The following is a 6381-nucleotide window of genomic DNA, read 5'->3' as shown; positions in this document are numbered from 1 at the left end:
AACTTTTGTTGCAGTTTTTCTACCCCCAAAATGTCCCCCACAAGCTCGTGAATGGCAGAATGAAAGAATACTTTGAAATTCGCATTCGGGGACACATCGACGGATTACTTGATCGGGACAATACTTGAATAGATCGGGATCATCCCAATAATAGAATTTCACTTGTGAAAAGAATCGGTTCTTGTCTAGAGTTGACCAATCATCAGGAATTCATCCTATGCCCAGGTAATTTACTATGTTTGCAAATCGTGGTGTTTTTATTCCTCGTACCTCAAATAATTGTTCATCTAGAAAAGAATCATGTAAGGGTGAGGTATTTTGAGAGGGCTCAAGAAGAATCCTAGATAAGTAGTCCACTACGACATTTGCAGTACCTTTCTTATCACGAATTTCTAGGTCAAATTCTTGTAGTAAAAAATCCATCGAATCAGACGGGGTTTGGTGTCTTTCTTTGCAAGAAGGTGTCGAAGGATAGCATGATCAGTGAATACAGTAACCTTGGATCTTAAAAGGTAAGATTGAAACTTGTCTAGCGCGAATACTACAGCTAGTAACTCTTTCTCAGTGGTGGTGTAGTTCAATTGTGCATCTGAGAGTGCTTTACTAGCGTAGTAGATGACATGAGGTACTTTATCTAGCCGTTGCCCTAAAACTGCCCCAATGGCATAATCGGATGCGTCACACATCAGTTCAAATGGAAGGGTCCAATTAGGAGGCCGTATGATGGGTGCAGTGGTCAATTTCGAGCGAAGATTTTCAAATGCTTCCTCACATGCTTCATTAAAGACAAAGGGAGTGTCCTTGGCAAGAAGATTGCACAAGGGTTTGGAAATCTTACTGAAATCCTGAATGAAGCGACGGTAGAAACCAGCATGGCCAGGGAATGATCGGATTTGTTTCACAGTTTTGGGTGGAGGGAGATTGGAAATAAGATCGATTTTGGCTTTATCTACTTCAATGCCCCTCTTGGACACGACGTGTCCCAAAACTATGCCTTCTTGAACCATGAAATGGCTCTTTTCCCAACTTAACACTAGGTTGGTTTCCTTACATCTTTTCAGAACTAGAGTTAAATTATCCAGACAATCGTCAAAAGATAGGCCAAAAACTGAGAAATCATCAATGAACACTTCTAGAAAGTTTTCCACCATATCTGAAAAAATGACCATCATGCATCGTTGAAAAGTTGCGGGTGCACTGCATAGTCCAAAAGGCATCCTCCTATATGCAAATGTCCCAAATGGGCAAGTAAAGATGGTTTTCTCTTGATCGTCTAGGTAAACAGGTACTTGATTATATCCAGAATAACCATCTAAGAAGCAGTAGAAACCTTGATCAGCCAACCGTTCCAAAATTTGATCTATGAAAGGTAGAGGGAAATGATCTTTTCTAGTCATTGAATTAAGTTTTCTGTAGTCAATACACACGCGCCAACCCGTGGTTGTGCATGTTTGTATCAATTCTCCTTCCGTATTTTCAACCACAGTGATACCTGATTTCTTGGATACCACTTGTGTCGGACTCACCCACTTACTATCAGAAATTGGGTAAATGATTCCGGCATCTAATAACTTCACAACTTCTTTCTTGACTACCTCCTTCATGTTAGGATTGAGTCTTCTTTGCATTTCTCGGGTGGGCTTTGCATCATCTTCGAGGTGGATTCGATGCATGCATATGGAGGGGTCAACCCCTTTCAAATCGGCTACAGACCATCCTATGACATGTTTATTCTCTTCTAGTACCCTTAAAAGTTTACCCTCCTGTTCAGTAGATAAGTTGGCTGCGATGATTGCAAGAAGGATATCTTCTGGTCCTAGAAAGGCATACTTAAGAGTTGTCGGAAGTGGCTTTAACTCAAGTTTAGGTGGAGAATCAATGAAAGGACAAAGTGGTGCGCTAGCAATGGGAGGAAGAGGTTTAGGTCGGATCTTTCAAGGAAGGGAGCTCATGGGAGATTGATTGTCGAGTAAGATGTTGACTTCTTCTATGGCCTATATCAAAGTTGTCAATGTCAAAATGGGCCAAGCATGCCTCTAGGGGGTCATCCGCTAAGATATAGGGAAGGGCTTCCTCTACAAGATCATTCATTTCGTCAATCAGGCAACACTCGTCTTCCCTTACATGTTGGTCAGCGGCATGAAACACATTCAACTTAATTTTCATGTTTCCAAATGATATATCCATTGCCCCAATTCTACAGTTGATACATGCATTGGCTGTCGCTAAAAAGGGACGACCAAGAATCACATGGATTTGTTTTTTTAGGTTGGGCACATGTTCCATGTCAAGGACGATAAAATCTACTGGAAAATAGAATTTGTCTACCTTGACAAGAACATCTTCAATCATCCCCCGTGGTATCTTCACAGATCGATCAGCCAATTGTAAGGACACCGAGGTAGGTTTTAATTCACCTAACCCAAATTTTTCATAGACTGAATAGGGTAGAAGATTCACACTTGCTCCTAGATCTAAGAGTGCTCGGTCGATGGAGTTATTTTCTATGACACAGGAAATAGTTGGAACACCAGGATCTTTGAACTTTGGAGGGGTGTTGTGTTGGAGAATGGAACTTACCTGCTCAGTTAGGAGGACCTTTTTAGGCACATGTGTCCTAGATTTCCGCTTTTGGGTGCAAAGGTCTTTGAAAAATTTGGCATAGGAGGGAACTTGTTTGATGGCATCAAGGAGTGGGAGGTTGATTTTAACTTGTTTGAAGACCTCCATCATCTCTTCTAATGAAGTTTCCTTCTTGCCAAAGGAAGAGGGTGCATTAAGTGCTTCAGGGAATGGAGCCTTTGGAATGTGGGTTGTGGCAGATGGTGGACTAGCTGAAGAAGGTTTTGGGTTTTCATGTGATACATTCCTCTCCTCTTCTTCACATTCCTTATTGTTACCCTCCCAACCTTATTATCTATTATACGTCCACTCCTTAGGATAATCAAAGCATTGGCTTGCTCATGATTTAGTCGAGTTTCTTGAGCCACGTATTGTCCCCTAGGATTACTCATTGGTTGACTTGGAAGCTTACCTTCCTCTCGCTTGTTTAATACATTGGCTAGTTGATCCATTTGGGATTCTAACTTAGCAATTGATTGCGTGTGAGAGTGCAATAGTTGTGTGTTTGCCTCCAAACCTTCAAGAGCAGTCAACACTTTCTCCTCAAAGGCTGTATTTCTTTGGGTTGGAGGAGGAGGGTGTTGAAATTGAATTGAGGGACGGTAGAGATGAAAATTCTGAGGGTTTTGAAAATTTTGGGAGTAGGGTTGGGCAGTATTCGAAGCTTGCTGCCTCCAAGAAAAATTTGGATGATTCCGCCATCCCGGGTTATATGTATTGAAAAATGGGTCATTACCCAGTCTGGGCTGTGTTTGGGCAGCATTAATAAGTTCGAGAAATTGGGATGTTGAGGGGCACTCATGAATAGGGTGCGATGGGCTAGAACAGATAGCACACACTTGTGCTTGGGAAGAGCTAACGATATGTCCTCCTATCTTCAATTGATCAATCTTATGGGACAATGCATCTATCTTGCTAGATAGGCCCATGGAATGACTTATTTCACAAATGATCCCTTTTCTTTGAGAACTCGGGATTGCTTGACGAGAATAGAAAGCATGGTGGAGGGAGTTTTCATTAAGATTTTCAAATAATTGCCATGCTTCATGCTCATTTTGAAGCATGAAAGTCCCCCCGCATGCAGCATCGATCATCTGACGGTTTCGTTCAGTCAATCCGTCATAGAAACATTGCACTAGCTGCCACTTAGGTATTTGATGATGAGGGCATTTACGGATTAGGTCCCGAAATCTCTCCCAAGTTTCTTGAAATTCTTCTCCCTCGGTTTGAAAGAAGCTTGTAATGGCACGTCTAAACCGGTTCGTTCTTCCTATGGAAAAGTATTTTTTAAGAAATTCTTGTTGCATTTGATCCCAAGAACGAATCGAGTTGGCTTCTAAAGAATTCAGCCATTGTTTGGCTCTATCTTTAAGGGAGAAGGGGAATAATCTAAGTTTCAGAGCATCATCAGTGAAGTTCTGAATCTTGACAGTGGTGCAAATCTTAAGGAATTCATCTAGGTGTTTATATGGATCTTCATTGGTGAGCCCATAAAAAGATGGGAGCATTTGGATCACACTAGACTTTATTTCATATTGTACCGCTGCTACCTTAGATAACTGATAAGTGCTAAATAATGCATAAATTAATATCTTATTCATAGCACTTATCATTATTTTAATTCACATATTTTATAAATTTAACTAAAAATTGTATTACCTTCATGATTGCATTTTAATAAATTATCCAAGGTAATTCAAGATTGATTTGATTATTTATTGATTAAGCTTAATGCATGCAGGTCGAGTCGAGCTCAATTAGGTAAAGCCTAAACGGACACTATATCATTTTACAATTTCACATTCTCCGGAGTCGACTCCAAGAACTCTTCTCCAAAATCCAGTGCTTTCTAAGTTCACCTAAATTTCTTCCCACTCGTTCCAACTCTTTTTCCACAGGATCCAATTTTCCTATTTTAATCTCAAAAACAGTCAAATCCCTTTAATTATTTATCTCTCAGCATACCATCTATAGTCGCACGGATCCCAAAGCCTCATCCCTTCTCAGCCGTGGGCAACATTCTAGCTTCCATGTCTCCCACGTTTTCCTATCAAACCAAGCCTTGCATCCTTATCTTTTCTTCAAAACAGAGCCAGCTCAATCCCATCTTCTCCGTGATCCTCTTCCTCCTTAAATCCTTCTTCCACGTCATAGCTTTCCCCCCCTGTTTAAGCTTCGAAACAGAATGAATCCAAGCTCCCTTCTTCGGAAAAGAATCCCATCGTCCACGGGCAAATCTCTTCTTCCCAACGTCATCATCAACTTCTCATCCGAACCAGTTTAAATTCTTATCCCAAGCAAATCCCGTCTTTTGGATCATCTCCCATTCACGGACGTGATCCATCCTTATCCAAGCAAACCTCAGGATCTCGTTCCTCCCAACGGCTTTCTTTCATCTTCATCTTTCGATCAACTTCCCTGTTCCAGCTGCAACTTTATCCCAAACAAACACAGCTTCATCTCGTTATCCCTCCGCATCACGTTCGTCATCCCGCATCCAACCAGATCCTTGACTTCAGCTTTCTCTAGAATCACTCTCACCGTTCCAAGGATCTCCTGTATCCATCAACAAAAAAAACCATGCATCTGTTCCCTGTTATCAGCCGATATCCAAACATCCCATGACCACATCAAATCCCCTGTTTCATGCGGATGAAAACCAGAACCTTCTTTCGGATCTCCCAGCTCCCGTATCCCATCGAACAAACCAAACTTCTCTGCATCAACGTTCCAACGTCCCATGCTCCTCTTCGAATCCCCTGTTTCTCGTACATCCCGTTCATAATCCCATATATCCCACGGATCAGCTCTATCCTCCATCTTCACGGGATAAACTCCAACCGAACTCGCAGCCGTGTCATCATCCCCTGCCTCAAAATAGAGTTTGTTCCCAGCCGTCCGTGAATCCCAACGTCATCAGATTCCTCGTTTCCTCTGTTCTGGAATCACTCCCAGCCGATCTTTCGCATCCTTTCAATATTCGTCCAGAATCAAACGGAACAACTCCAACGTCCCAACTTCTCAAACCTCTCCGGATCAAAATCTAAATCACAGCAGCCCAGCGAATCCATGCAACGGCAAAGGTTCATCTTTATCCGAGAATCAAAATAGGGAAGGAGAGAGGGAGTGATGGCAGCTTATAAAAAGGGGAGTCGACGAGATTGAGGGGCATTCTCTTCCGTTCCATCCTTCTTTCCCACCGGGGTTGATTCCATGAAGCTTGGGGTTCGGCAGCCATCTCTTCTCAGGTGACTTCCCACAAAAATAAGAGGGAGAGATAATAGTTTGGATATTTTGGAATGATTTCCCAAAGAAATAAAATAATAGAGTTCAAGAGGGAGAGGAAGCCGACGGGAGAAACAAGGAAGAATCCAGTCGTGATGAAGGCCTTTTACATCGCTGCTGCTGTCGCCCACGACTCTATGGAAGACTGATCTCCTCACTAGGGCTAGATGCAGCCCTAACAAAGGGCCAAGGGTTTTATATTTTTGATTTCTATTCTTGGAGTTGTATAAACCTTATTTTGCTTCTAATGAATATTTTATTTCATCTCATATTTAATTTCTGTGATTTTAAATGTGAAGTTTATACAACTGCTCTTCATGATCACTAAGTAAATATAAGATAGTCCATGCTTAAGGAAGATGCGATGTGCTGCTACATTAGATTAGGGTAGACATTTCATGCTAACTAAAGATGGATTATGCCAAAATTACTTTTGTGAATTTTTATTTAAATGCTTATTAGGCTTGTAGCCAA

The 6381-nt window shown here is 41.6% G+C and overlaps 1 non-coding gene across 1 annotated transcript; it reads left to right on the top strand.

Moving 5' to 3' along the window:
- The first annotated feature begins 3774 nt into the window (after positions 1 to 3774).
- LOC120109403 lies at positions 3775 to 3880 on the top strand. Its single transcript, XR_005510293.1, has one exon. It is a non-coding gene; the product is annotated as a small nucleolar RNA R71 (small nucleolar RNA).
- The last annotated feature ends 2501 nt before the right edge of the window (positions 3881 to 6381 follow it).

Source organism: Phoenix dactylifera, unplaced genomic scaffold (genome assembly GCF_009389715.1).
Source record: "Phoenix dactylifera cultivar Barhee BC4 unplaced genomic scaffold, palm_55x_up_171113_PBpolish2nd_filt_p 002126F, whole genome shotgun sequence".
NCBI classification, from domain to species: domain Eukaryota; kingdom Viridiplantae; phylum Streptophyta; class Magnoliopsida; order Arecales; family Arecaceae; genus Phoenix; species Phoenix dactylifera.
The sequence above is the reverse complement of the archived record's forward strand: the minus strand, read 5'-3'. Positions and strand labels throughout refer to the sequence as shown.